A 15,101-nucleotide genomic window follows, 5' to 3' on the forward strand; every position below is an offset into this window, starting at 1 on the left:
ATGTCCAGATGTCCCGTCATAAATGAAGTTTATTTACGTCACTGAAACTTTCAGATCGTGAGGCAGGGTACAACCTGGACAGGTCAAAAAGTCAAATATAAAGGCCCTAAAATAGAGCCCTGTGGGATCCCATTACTGTTTGATTCCTATCTAATATGAATGGAACTAATAAGGAGTATTGGCAGCTCTGACATTTTGCTTACAACTTATAATTGGGACAACAAAAAAAATCCTGACAAATGTTCTCAGAAATATTTTTGACAACTTTATTTAACCTCCTAGGACCTGGCGTCATCACATTTTGGGTTATTTAGACTAAAATACTCAATTTTGCTCTACAAGGGCCTGATATCCACTAACGAGGACATTATACCACTACTGTTCTATCAAACTTTTAAACGAATATCCTTATATGTGGCTCTCATTTTTCTTAGAAACAAAAATCAGGTTAAAAAAAAATCTTATAATTCTTCGTTTTTACATTCATCAGGTCCCAATATGCCCAAATATCAAAAAGAAATTAAAAATGCATGCCATGGAAGAGTTCGGGTCTAAGGAGGTTAATTTCCCTTCATTTTTTGACTATTTGTTCTCCAAGAAGCTAAAACTACAGATAATTTATAGTCACATTTTTTTTCACATTTTTTGGAAGATTTATTCATTTACTTTAAAATAATGGCATTTCAACTGCATTCTTTGTTGTATTTGCTCAGATATTATAGTGTGTAATTTACAACACAGGCAATTTCAGTTTCTTTCTGACTCAAGTGAGAAGTAGTTTTTACAAAAGACAAACAAGTAACAACATGAACGAATGTAAGAGACTACAACAACAACAAAACTAGAATATTAGCTGACAAATACACGCACAATGAGATGTGAGGGGTGATGGTGAGACCCTGGTGTTGGGAAGTAGCCGGTCCCTGGACTGTGGCGGCCTGATTCACAACACCAGCTGTCCCGCCCCACCGTGTCCGTGTCAGCAGATGGCGCTCTGATGAGTAAAGTTTTTTTTTTCTCCAGTGGGAAGCAGAGAGGCAGTTCCACCTCATTGCATCCTCCCTGGGTGCACAGAGTCAGCTATGCCTCTTCTTCTCTCTCCTAATCTTCGCTACATCTGTGGCAGCTGTGAAAAAAGAAAAAAAGAAAGAAGAAGATGCAAATTAGAATCCGAGGAAACCATCTGAGGCGAGCAGAGAGAGAGACGCCGAGACACAAGGGAACTTTCTCTGGGTTCCTCTTGTTGGGTTATCGTAAATCCAGACGTGAGCGAGATTCTGGGAGTCTCTGCCCCACCTCTCTACACCTGCCAGACATTAGACCACCCACAACCCCCCGCTTTAGCTCTCCACAGCTCCGAAAACATCCTCTATGCAAATTTTATAATCACGCCACAGCGATGAAGTGCGTGTGTGTACGTACAGTGAAGAGGGGATATAAGCTTTTACTTAGCATATGAAATGAGTTGGGATTAGAGTGAGATAAAGAGCAGAGTGAAGAGCGGAGGGAGTATTACGAGCGGAGGGAGTGTTACGAGAGAGGTCACTCATAATTTTGCTTCTATGAAGCACTTTAAATCTTCCTGACTGCTCTCACAGGCTTTGGAACAGCACGCCGGGCTCGACTCAGTGATAAAGAACACCAGCGGTTTTACCCGTTATTGTGCACTTCAAATTAAAATGGTGGTGAATATCAGCATGATAAAAGAACATTAATGAGAGAGGAGGAATCACCTATCCACCCAGTGATCCCAAACCAGCGAGTCTGATTCCTCCAAAGTGTTAAACGTTTTCACTTTTCCAGCTGATGCTAATTTGTTCTGAAACAGACCCATTAAAGTAAGTCTGCAACGAGCTGTCATGTTTAATATAAATTAACCTTCCAATTATTTTCTTAATTAAACCATTAACAGTTTAGGAAACGGTGTAAACGTCACACAAATACCTACAATTAAGGTCGAAAATGAAGTGCTGTCTGGACTTTTTTCTCCCCCCCTTGATTAATAAACATCATTGTTTCACTCCTGGATCACCCAGGCTGCTGCAGCTTATTTGATCTCTGCCTTAATTTGCTGACTTGGGAAAACTAACTTTCATATCCTGAATACTGTGCTCATAACAGCTTCCTGTGGGGGCTTATTTGGTGTAAAGCTGAGATGGAGAAGTAAAAGAAAAATAAAGCACTGCCTCTCATTCATCAGTTAAATGTTGCGACACATGGGAGGCTAAGCTAAAATCCAATTTCCTCAAGAGGGCAATAGGAAATATATGTACGCTTTCCTTCAAGTCTGCATCTTCAAATGACTATACTGACAGAGAAAGCAGCGTACGAGGAGTGTGTTCCCTTTGTGCACTCTCTCTGCTTTCCTGTGTGTGTGTTGGTGCACAGCAGTTGTTCTTCGTCTCGCACTTGTTTCCTCGTGTGCTGCTGCTGCTGTCCACTGAGAAATACCTCTCTGGAGGAAAAGTATGGGTTTATTTGTCATGAATAATTTGAGACATTACACAGTACAGTGGCCCCTTCTGCAGATAATTCAAGCATATACACATCAATGTAAAATAAAAAAATACCACAAACATCAAGCTTTAACTACATTTTATATTTTTAACAAAAAACAGGAAGTGCATTCGTTTTTTTGCAGTTAGAGGCTGGATGCGTGATTAGCCAGGAAGGCTGCAATTAAAGCTGATTTATTAAAAACACTTCAAATGGTGCTTGGAGAATACATCCTGAGGAGTTGTACACAACAACAAAAAACCAATCAAAACAGAATATTTCAGTATTTTTAAGTTGTTTAAGGGAAGTACGTCTACATTTAGACGCTCCCTGTGTCACATTTTCTCCATTTTGTCACCGAGCCGTAATGCCGGGCATTGGATCGGAGGGCTCGGAAAGACGGGGATCTATTTCTTTGTCTTTCGCTGGACCGGTGTGAAGCTGACGGGAACGCGAGCAGCAGCTGAATTCCTTTAAATAGCTCTGCCTGCTTCATCATATGGTTGCTATGGCAGCCAGCCCCTCGTTTCAAGATAACGTCCACATGCTAGGAGAGAGAGACCCCCCTCCACCACCACCACCACCACCCCTCCTCCTCACTTCCCCACCTCCACCTGAGCACTATGGATCTACACAGCTGCTTGGCAGACAAAAAAAAAAAGCCATTTAACAGCATATACGAATAACGCTTTGTGTGTTCGCCGAATGAGAAATAATCAATATTTGCGCTATACATGTGAGCGAGTTCTCAGAGGGTGATTCAGGAGAAGTGCTTATTGAAGAAAATTGAGTGTTTAAGGCTTGTAAGAGAGGGAGGAAAAAAATTTTAAGGAGGCAGAGAGAAAGAGTATGATGCAAAAATGAGGAGATCAAAAGTGAAACAGATGAGTGAACAGCTGGTACAAGAAATGGGGTGATGCTGCGAGAAATGGAGGGTGAAAAAAGAGGCTGAATGATCTGTGACATTTGTGCGAGAACGCAGGAACCGAAAGATAAGGCGGCGTAATGGCAGATCTTTTCAAATGCGTCTCTTTCTTCTCTTTCAACCGCTGCTTTCTCCATCTCTTCCTCTGATTTCTGCCGCTGCCGGCCCTCCTCCTTTGTCTGCTCCTGCCTCTTCAGTTTTTGTTTTTTTTTACCTTTCGCTCGCAATTAGTCATATGTTTAGCTAAGGGTCAAACAGGATGCTGCACGGTGCAGGATTGTAGGCAGCTGCTGTGGTGTGCGACTGGAACTACGTGGATGAAGCGGACTTTGTCCTTAGTGTCTCCCTAAGCACTTTCACAAAACTACTGCGAAGCTTAAACGTGTGAAATCAATTACAGAGACAGAGAGTGGGAATCTGCTGGTTTCACAAAGCCAGGTTTAAAGAGTGATTCTTTATTTATATCAGGATCTGAGATAAACAGAAACAAAACTGTCAAACTAGCTTATTTTTGGTAATTAAGTAAGTATGTGGTGGGTATTAAAGAAGAAAAAGAGACATTTTGGTGTAAAAAAGTTAAATGTATCTGAATTTAACATTTAGCCCTGCATTTCATTTTAGATGGGCCCTTCGTAAAAAAGAAGCTTAGAAATAACAATTAACTGAAAAAAAACTGTGAGATTGATTGAAAAACCTCTTTTCAGGAGACGTGAGGCTTTAAATCTTAGGACTTAAAGGGCTTTGTTGTTCTTCGGCACCTAAAAATAATCAAAGATTTGGAAAACGTGCTCAGATGAATGAACATTAACCAAGCAGCTAAAGACAAACGCAATTTTTTTAAATCTAAAGAGCAGTGATATTTTGAAGCTACCACAGCATAAATGATGACTACATCTAAAGCTTTGACAGAATGGTTTCAGCAGTCCTCACACGCGTGCTCATATTTTCATGTAAAAGGGAGACAAATTAGGAAAGGTTGGCTGTGAATAAAGTCTGCATGCAGAAAAAGAAAAACAGCAAGTCTCCAGAAGACGAGAGGAGAAGTCAAAAAGGAGTCGATAAAGAAGGCACCCTCAATTTCCTCTTAAAACACACAGGCGGGCTGATTGCATTTGAGAGCGCTGGGCGCGTCTCAGCATCTCCTAATGCGTCTGTAAATTGAGTTGGAAAATGACGATGTCTGTTGTCTTGGGAAGGAAGCCAGGGAGGCAAAAAGCTTTGCTGTGGAGAACATCCTCCCCTCTCTGCATTTTAGACCCACATTATTAACCACAATGTCCACTTCTGTCAAACTCTCCTCCTCTTTATTTATTTATTTCTTTTAGCAAATCATCACACGCTGGGGAAAACAAAAAAAACGGTCACAATGCTGATTTCTTTAGTGTCCCGTTTTGTTCCTCTTTATCTTTAAATCAGATGATAAATGTCTGCGTTAATGGAGCCGAGCGGTCCGCTGTATGGCGGCACATCTTATATATTATCTCTAGAAAGGTACTGAAAGGCTGCGAGGTGTTATTGCGAGTATAAATAGACGTGACTCTGTGTTTTGTGTGTCTGTTATTAAGGAGCTGTGGTGGTCAGCTCTGAGAGCAGCAGCGATAAAGATGCTGGCTGAGCATTTGCCAAGCATCCATTTCCTTTTTACTCAGGTCTGAAAGGCCCTCTGCCAAACACAGGTACACACACACACACACACACACACACACACACACAAACTCATGTCCTCATATTCCCTTTCAGTCCAAAGTGAGCATCCATATCATTCCATTCAAACACTTTAAGAAAACAAGATTATGTCTTTACTTTGGCCTCTTTAACTTTACCTCTTTTATGGCCCGATTTTTAAATTGTCCTTAGGTTAGCACCAAAAACCAGAAGCTCTTTTAAGTGAGTCTCTACTTGTACTGCTCTGTAACAGCACGTATAATTATCAGACATTATGACGGATAAAATATCGCAGGATGTGCGTTCGTCTCATTTAGAAAACAACACAGTGTGTTTACGGTTATCTGGTCCCCATTAAGAGTAGAAGGTAATTTCAGAGATCATATTCGACGTTTTCTTAAATTCTTCTATTTTTTTGTTTTTTTTAAAGTCAAGCTGCTTTTTTTTTCTCCCCCTGGAGCCTCTATTGTATTTATAGGCATTAAGCTAATGGCTTCTTTGTATTGATATTACAGTAGTTGGCAGCGAGAGAGTAGGGGAGACAATTATACACTCAATCAATAGCAGATAGCCGAGGTATCTCACGTTCACACGCATACTCTCTTTCTGTCACACACGCCTATACATACACATCCACAGACACACCCCATCACCAGCCCCGTCTCGTGTGAACGTACAGCTGCGCGTTACTCGTCTCCGTCTTTCCTCGCCGCTATTCAACAGGACGTTGTGTCCACGCCATCGCTTGACAAATGCATTGGAAGCAGCGGCAGAGATCTGAATGTGTATGACCGACCTTTGGCGTGCACGCACACACGCGCCGTTGCTCTCTCTTACACATGAGCACACAAGCCGCACACCCACACAGTCGCGATAAGGCCTGAGCGCTGGTAGTCATTTAGTTCAGCTTTGTCTTTTTAGAGCGTCTCCCTGATGAACTGCAGAAAATGCGAGCACTTGCAGTATTTGAATTATTAGCAAAACGGCACAGCTTTAACTTAATCCAGTGATGCTTATAATCTGTGTGTGTGTGTGTGTGTGTGTGTGTGTGTGTGTGTGTGTGTGTGTGTGTGTGTGTGTGTGTGTGTGTGTGTGTGTGTGTAGGCTAATAAGAGCAGAAAAAAGTGGGTATGTAAATGAAAGAATGCTGCTTATCTCTGTACAAAAGCGTGTGCGACTACATGTGTGCGTGTGTGCGTACTTAAGCAGGCAGCCACCTCTGGAAGCTGCTCTTTCTTAGATAATGTATCGAGCTGCTGTCTGAAGAGAACTGATGAGGAAAATGAACTCTGTGCTCTTTGTGTAAACGCATGAAGAGATCTGAGGATGTCAACAAACAAAATGGCCGTCAGTAAACCCCCACCCCCCTTAAGATGACAACGATACGCCGCTTTCCGTCGCTTGGATTGTGTCTGCGAGGAGCAGCCTTTGTGTTTTATTACCGGCTCTTTGTTCGTTCACCCGCTTTGGTTTTTCTTCCATATTATCTGATTGTCTGGCCTTTGGGTTTAAGTGCAGATCTATAGGTTTACGATATGATTTTGGCACAGAGGCGTGCCAAAGGAGCACTAACCCTGATGACTCCTGCGAGTTGCCAGTTCTGCGCAGGGCTGGCTTGGCTGTTTGGGCGGATGGATGGGTGGGTGGGTAGCTGGACGTGGTGCTGGCCGTGCATTTGGGTCCTGGGCTGGCCAAGGCAGAGAGCTGTAAAGAAACAACAAGGTCAGCTCTTCGGCAGAACACATTCAGCACCTTAATGGCGATCTTTTGATAACGCAGACGTTTTGAAGATGGCCGTCGTCAAGCCGAAAGCCAAAAAAATAAAAATAAAAAAAACGGAGAGGTTGAGTCTTCTTCTCAAAGCTAAACGTCTGCGCTTTTTTCCCGAAGCCAGGAAACATAATCATCAACTGTTACAGTAAGACGGTTTGACATAATGGCTCCTACAGTTTAGGTATACTGAGGTGGGTAATTATGGATTAGCAGAGCTCTCCGGCGAGCGGAGACTTCCCTTGACACAAAGCAAACGAGAAAAAAAAAGCAAACGCAGGATTACGCTCATATAGACTTAGCACACACATCCACACATTTATATACAATCAGGCATACACACAGACAAATACACACGCGCAGCTATACACGCCTCAAACCTACACACTCTTGTCGGCCATCACAGACGGCATGCCGGCTCGGCAGCCATTTTGCAGGACTGTTCTGGAATCTTCAATTAGGGTAATTGTTGCTTGCGCCGTCATTTCGCAGCGTTACAGCCGTCACACGAGCAAACCACGCTGGGCCACTTACCTCATATTATTCAAAAAATATAAGAGGACGCCTTAATTGTGGGTCTACGACGTCTTTTTTGAAGTGTGTGTGTCTGTGTGGGGGGCCTCTCTGTGGAAACCCACGACACGTATGATGGCTGGCGTGTCAGTTGAGTGTGCAGCCGTGTGTGAACTCCACATGGCGTGGATGTATGTACGCTGCATGGCTCGCTGTAAACGTACATTACGGTGTTGGGTGTGTGTGTGTGTGTGTGTGGGGAGGGGGCACGCCCTACAGCTTGTCAGTGCTCACATATGGAGGATGAGGAGGAGGAGGAGGGGGAATGAGTGTGTGCATATGAGCTCGGAGAAAAGAGGAAATGGAAGGGTGAGAAATGGAATAAATTGAAAGGAGGGAGAGAGAAGAAAAGGACACTGAAAGAGAAACGTACAGCTCGTTCTTGTCACCACCATTTTCCCTCGCAGACTGTGCAGTTTGGACACCGACAGCTTCATTTTTTGGGGAGGATGTGGATGACTCAGATCTTACGATGTATAGAATAGCACCGAATGACAGCCCACACCTGTCATGCAATTAAAAAATCCCCATCTGTTTAAGTTCGAGGCATACATAGTGCCTTGTCTTTAGAATACGGGTCTATACATGTGTGACCCGTGCACTCATGTGTCACGGGTCTGAGCCCGGTTCTTCCACCCTCGTAGACCCTCCAGAACCTAACTTTCTTGTCTCGCCCACACTGCGCGAACCACCACAAACCTGATGTGGGAAAAAGATGGAATAGTCTCTTCTTACATAAGAGATATTTTCGTCCAAAGTAAACGGGTCTTTCGGAATGCAAAAATCTTCGTTAATTTAAGTGTCCAACTGTCTGATACAGCATCCCCCCCCCCTTTTAAAATAAAAGCCCATAAAATGCTAATCGAGAGGACTATAAACTTCCCCAGACTGCGCTGCCTCCACAAAGATCTGCAGTCACATGGGCAGGATTTAACAAAGGCCACCTAAGGATATGAGAACATCTATTACAGTAGCTGACACAAAGAGGGGATTGATAATTTAGTGTCATATGGACGGGGTTGAACCAGTTCACAGCCTTGTTAGAGGGAGGCTCTGCTGCTGGTGCCGCTGCTGCTGCAAGACGGCGGAGGGTTAGGGCGGGATGACGACCGGCTGTCAGATGGGATGGGTTGAACGAGGGTGTCAGAGAGGACCACGCACACAGCGGCGCAATGCGATGCACATGTGTGATCTTCGGGAGGCGAACGACACCATACGGGGCGAGCTCATATGTGACGCTCACGCGTTACAGTTTGCACGCGTTTATGGAGCGCATACCATTCAACGTACGGACCCAACCCCCATCACCCCCACCCACCCACCCACCCACGACACGAGACTGCACATATGATCCAACGCCCCTTTGTCTGGGATCATCGGTCAGTAACGGCCGGAGGATTGGCACATTTATGTTCCTCATCTCTGTCTGTGCTCTATTTTTTTTTCCTGGCTGCTCGAACTCTGTCACATGCACGCATGCAGTCATGTGAACGGCAGATAACCCTCTGTCCCCCCACCCCCCCCAGCCCGGACACACAGATTTTAACCCCGTTCTGTACGTCTATTACACATTACAGTAGTGTCATGACCGCCAACCACCCTCCCTCCCCCTTCCTCTCAGCCTCCGTGTCCTCAGAGCGCACCCCCACCCCCACCGACCGGCTGATCATCTGCTGTGACCGTGTCCTCCTATCACCGTGAGTCAGGAGTGTTCGACGAGGATGGGGTGGGAGGTGGTGGTGGTGGGCATCCTATTTGACTTCTTTTTTTTTTTGTGGCTTTTTCTGATCACATATGATTGCTGACAGGGAGAACTTTCCCACCCATTGGCGGCGGTGTGAGCGGTGGTGCTACAGCGCCAGACAGAGGGGACCCTTTGTCTCCCACCACCACAGGGAGGGATGGCGTACGTACGCACACACACATATACGCATATACTGTACATTCTGGCATGGCTACAAACACACACACACACAAATCCACACACTCCACTCAGCTCCACTATTGTGTTAACAGCATCCCAAAAAGTGACACATCCCAGAGCACATGAGCAGCTGAATACCTGTGCATGTAATTCTGCCAATTCAACACATTCCTGCATGTGCAGTCACTTCATGTGTACAGCATGTGTATCAAAGTGTGTGTGTGTCCTCAGACTCACCTGGCGGCACCCCCTGGAGTTGGTTGTCGTGGTAATGCAGCTTCATCTGGGGTTGCAGAGCTGTGACACCTGATGTCCCTCCTCCTCCTCCCTTTCACTCTCTCTCTCGCTGCTGTAGCATGGGATCAGCAGCTACACCCTAGCACTGACAGAAGAGGGGGAGACAGAGAGGAGGGGGTTCTTATCGAGCCGCTGGTGGATCGTACCACCAGCCGCACCGAGCCGAGGGGACGTAAGTGGCCAGAGCTGACAGGGAGGGCCGGGCCGACTGCCTCCAAACCTCCCTGCTGTCTGCTCCGAGATGGTCTCTCCCCGCTCTGATTGGACGACGTGCTTCCTCCTTCATCAAAATGTAAAATTCCAAGACAGAGAGAGTAGTGCATCATTTGTGTGTGTGTCTGTGTGTGTGTGTGCGTGTGTGTGAGAAAGAGAAAAAGAAAAAGAGAGAGTGTGCATGTGAGAGAAAGACAGACAATGCAAGAGAAAAGAAGATGTGCATTTGAGAAATACTTGTCATGCAGACTAGTATGACTGTGGGCATGAATTTAAGTGTGTGAGTGAGTGTGTGTGTGTGCGTGTGTGTTAATTCGAATGTGTGTGTGCGAGTGTTTGCGCCTTTGCGTCAGGGAGACAATATACAGGATGCCATTGTCTGTGTGGGCGTGTGATAGAGGAAGAGGTAGTCGAGGGAGAGAGACACAAGACAAAGAGAGTGAGGGATAGGAAGACATCGTGAGTGTGAGTGTTTCAGTGTGTGTGTGTGTGTGTGTGTGTGAGATGGAGGGGAAAAAGAAAGCAGTGTGTACGGCCTGAGAGATGTCATCATTAGTCTCTCCGCAGTGGTTGGTGTTGAGCTGCAAAGAGCTTGTCAGTCAGTTTCTGTCACAACATGTCACTGAGTGGACGCGTGCACACACACACACTTTCCCAGAGGGAGATCATGTCAAGATGGGGGCCAGGCTGCTCTGACAAGCACATCCAAAACCTCCCCGGTAACCTTTCACCCTCCCACTCCTCTCCCGCACGCAGGATCAATCCCCCGATTCATATTCATATGAAGTGCAAACATCTGATTTTTACAGGAGGGAGGGGGGCAGGTAGAGGCAGTAAAAAGGGCGAGAGAGTGGCAAGAGGCAGATGGCAGCCGGCGCTCACATACAGCCGAGTCTCATGAGAACTAACCGCTGAAATAGTGCTGACTCACTGCGCTCTGAAGGCCCTGAAACACACACAGTTCAACCTCCATATCTCGTGTGTGTGCGTGCACGCAAATCTACCCCGAAAACGACAAAATCGACAATGCGAGCTTGAGGAAAATAAGGCCACACAACGAATGGCGTTTTGCTGGCGTTCAATCGATCCCCGCGATCCCCTGCAGAGGGGAGTTTTACCCTCGCACATAAAGCAGACCTTCCCTTTTTCCCTGGCTTTTCTCTGCCTCTTTCTCCTGCTGCCGATTTAATTACCTTCTATATTTATCGGAGCTCAAGATGCTATTTTGGTTTCGAGAGTCTTGTCACTGATATCGGGAGGCTACATTATTCAGAGTGAGAGCACTGGGGGCCATCAGACAGAGCAAGAGCACTGCTGTTAACCCTATGGAGAAGGATGTGTCGCACAATGTGTGTGTTTGCGTGTTTATTCCCTTTTGCTCATAACATAAGGTGTGGTCTGTGTTTCTCCTGTCTCCATTTTGTGACTGCTTCATCTCAGAGCTCTGCTTCAACCACAGCATCGAGAGAAAGAAGACGACTGTTTCACACGGGACGCACTAACACCGTCACCGACGAGTTACCGCAGACAAAAACAAAGAGCTGAGTCCATCCTTGTGCACACGCGTGCACACAGACACGCACGCAGCGACAAACTCAGTAGGTATAGATCGCTGTCCTCCATATTTGGTTGTGATTTATGATTGCTCTTCAGCAGAGGCCACAGTCATCTGGGAGATGATGGCCATATTGATCTGATAAACAGTTTCATTTACTGCCAAAGCCTGCCATTCATACTAACACACACACACACACACACACACACACACACACACACACAGAGCAAAGACACATAGGTTCACAGCAGGAATAACCCAGCTTTCTGCTTCATCAATTCCTCACCTCCTCCTCCACGTCTGCTTTTCTGTTTCTCTGCTCTTCTTCTTCTTCTTCTCCTCCCCCCCAGGCCACCTCGCCCTCTCCTGTGCTCTCAGCACGCTTTAACCCGTTCCTCTTCGGCCCTCGCTCTCACTCTTTCTACCAGCACCTACTGTCATTCACCTGGCAGCAGATGTCCCGCCTCTTTGTTTCTCCTATAAATTCCACAAGGCTTCAAGTTAAGCTTACGTTAAGGTTTGCCGATGTTTACCAATAAACATAAGAAGACGAGTCGGTTAAGGTTGGGTTAAGTTTACCACTACACAAAACAATGCACAAAATATGATCACAAATCAAAGCATAGATTTTAAGTCTATTTTACTGCAAAACAGAGGCAGTGTAACTCTAACCCTTTGCACAGTTCGCACAAACACCGTAAACCTGAAGATTTTCAAGATACTATATCCAATGCGGATGCATGTAAAGGCACCAATGTCCTTTAATTTGCCAGTTTTCCGGTACAACGTCTGCTGATGATGTCTGATTGCTCCAATTTTTGCAACGCTAATACTAGTACAATGTACTGACAGCTAATGAGCAGCCATCCTGTCTCCTGCACACTCTGTCCAGGCAGCACCCTCACCTAAACCAAACTAAGTATTCTCGGCATTTCTCTGCATCCACAAAAGCACAACTTCACACAATCTGCTAATCTGACTTTCTGACTCTTTGGTTTGTGCGTGAAAACAATATTAGTCACACAGACCAGCAGGGCTATTTAATACAACATGAAATTAATCTTCTAAGTTATGGTCACCATCAGTGTCCAGATGGACGATAAAGCAGGGGATGCTTTAGGGTGGGTCTGTCTTGCACTTTATACGTTGCTACTGTTTCACAGTCAGATCTGCATTGTGTTTGTGGCATCTGCTTTCAAAAAGCTAGCATGGCAACCGAGAAAATGCTCAACTCGCTCGTGGCGTCAAAAATGGGACTACAAACCAAGAGGGGTCACCTGGATGGGTGTTACCTGGGGAGAATCATCAACGTGCAGGGTGGGACAGACGCAGATGGAAAAGCGAGACTAGGCGAAGAAATCTACACCCGAAGAACATCTGGAACTCAAAATACTCAGCCAACACACCAAGATCAGAATCTTGAACACCAACTGTGAAATCTGTGTTGCTCTATGATGCAGAATTAATAAGATACGGACGTTGATCAACAGCTGGCTGAGGAAAGTTTTGAAGGTCTACTGGCTCAACAAGGTCTGCAATTACGACCTGTGGGGAAAAAAGTGAAGCAAGTACCTGTAGAGGGAGAGATGGGAAGAACATGATGGAGATGGACAAGAAGAAACCAACCAACAACATCACCACCAGACAAGCCCTGACGTGGAAGCTCCAAGGGTGGAGAAAAAGAGGAAGGCCAAAGAATGCAATACATGGCGAAGAGACCTCCGAAAGAATACAAGAAATTGATACACACCTGACAACAGATTAAGACTTTAACTCAAAACTGAAGACCTTGGAGGACCCCTTGTTGATGGCCTAGACCGCAGGAGGAATGCTGGGCATAAGTAAACCGATGGGTGACATCAAACCGATGCCTCGGCGTTTTGTAGTCTCTGTTGTTGTGCTAGTTGTTACATTTGGTGCAGAATCACCTGCGTCAGATTTACCTGACCGTCCTTTTTACTTACATGTCCACGCCTCACCAGCAGCGCAGAACCGAGACTCCTTTTTATTTAGGTCTGCCACAACGTGCCCAGTTATAACTCCCCGGTGTTTGAGCTGCTGTTTTATGATATCCACTTCATCTTAACCAACTTAACCCCTAGTAGTTTTGCATTAACATAACAGGTTTTGCTGTCTCTGTGACGACTTGCTCTTCTCCCTGTTTTTTGAGTGGTGTTTGGAACTGCTATTCACACTTTTTATGCACATTAAAGTCTAAAAAGTTGTTTTGTTTTTTAAAAAAAAAATGCATTTGCATTTGTATGCAGCTGTTATCAGCAACTGATGTTAAAAACTGCACATGTTCAGTCTGCGTCGCTTTGAACTGAGGCCCGCTGTGAAATGAAATAGGGACTGATCCATGATATTTTTAATTTAATTTTTTTATAACTGATGTCAGGAATTAATCCAACATTAGAAGGACTAATGTTTTCCTGAGATTCACCACCATTTAATTGGTGTGAGGGGTCAGGCTGCCTTAATTAGACCTTCTGTTACGGCTAAAATTAGTAGGAGAGTTTAGTGTCTGATGACAGCCTAAACATTCATGAAAAGGCTTCGATGCTCTGAAAAGAATAAAACTGTGGCATGAAACTCTGCATATATGTAAACATTCACTGAATAGCCTTCATTAAAACTGGTAAAACTCCTTCATTTATTTATAAATAATGCCAAAACGAGTGGAACTGAAGAAAAACACACCACTGAGTGTACAATATATTCTCCCCACTAGCACATATACACAAGCACTAACCCATACACACACTGAAGGCTTTCAGTTTCTAAATCAATCCCACATCCGTAGCTAATGCAGTGCTGGGCCCTCTTCAGGAAGCATTAGGCCTATTAGTCAAAGTGCGTACGCATTCCTGTCTGTGTGTGTGTGTGTGTGCGTGTGTACAAGCCGCACATTCAGCAGTAGCAGATCTCGGTGGATCCTGTGGGGTCAGCAGGTGCAACAGGGAATGAGGGACCATCTTGTTGTGTGTGCGTGTGCGCGTTCCCTCCCCTCGATATCCTCCGGGCTCTTTATCGCTCTAAAATTATCCTCCATTTACTGGAAGACAGTGGACGGACGGAGAGAGAGAGAGAGAGAGAGAAAGAGAGATGTGGACACTCTAGTTTGAATGTCTTCCTGGATCACTTATGGGCGCAGAATGAAGAGAATAACAGGCTCGCTGCTTTATCGAATAATCTAATTTCATAAGTGCAGATGAGTTAAGAAGCCAGACTGGAAGGGTGGTGATGCCACAGCTAACCGGGTGAGACATTTCAGCTTCACAGAATAACTCATTTGTCAGATCAGACACAGCAGGGAAGCATGAACCTACTGTAGCTACACTGAAACATCGTAGCTGCTACAGCTAAGCATACTCCCCACGGAACAGCAATAAGTCTGTCTCTCTTTTCACCAACAAGTTGCTAACCCCAGTGGGAGTATTACGATTGAATTATTTTAAATACCTAAAAATGAGAGTGACAGTACACTCTGCAAAGTGAGTCGTGTTGTTGTTCTTCCCCTGCAACGCCACAGTGAAACAGAAGGAGTGAATACTGAAGTGAAAAGACTGTCAGTAACAGAGATACCACCTTGACCTGCGTAACAAAGCGTGTATATTTGCACAGAATGATGACGGTGGATTTTGTTCCCTGGTCTGTTATTGCTTTAGGGAGGGATCTCCTCG

The 15,101-nt window shown here is 45.1% G+C and overlaps 1 long non-coding RNA gene across 1 annotated transcript; it reads right to left on the reverse strand.

Annotated features, from left to right (window-relative positions):
* Positions 1 to 426: 426 nt before the first annotated feature.
* Positions 427 to 9,730, reverse strand: LOC102078487 (uncharacterized). Its single transcript, XR_267785.4, has 3 exons — positions 9,591 to 9,730; positions 6,660 to 6,790; positions 427 to 1,126 (listed from the first exon to the last, which is right to left on the reverse strand). It is a non-coding gene; the product is annotated as an uncharacterized LOC102078487 (long non-coding RNA).
* Positions 9,731 to 15,101: the final 5,371 nt, after the last annotated feature.

Source organism: Oreochromis niloticus, linkage group LG22 (genome assembly GCF_001858045.2).
Source record: "Oreochromis niloticus isolate F11D_XX linkage group LG22, O_niloticus_UMD_NMBU, whole genome shotgun sequence".
NCBI lineage: Eukaryota > Metazoa > Chordata > Actinopteri > Cichliformes > Cichlidae > Oreochromis > Oreochromis niloticus.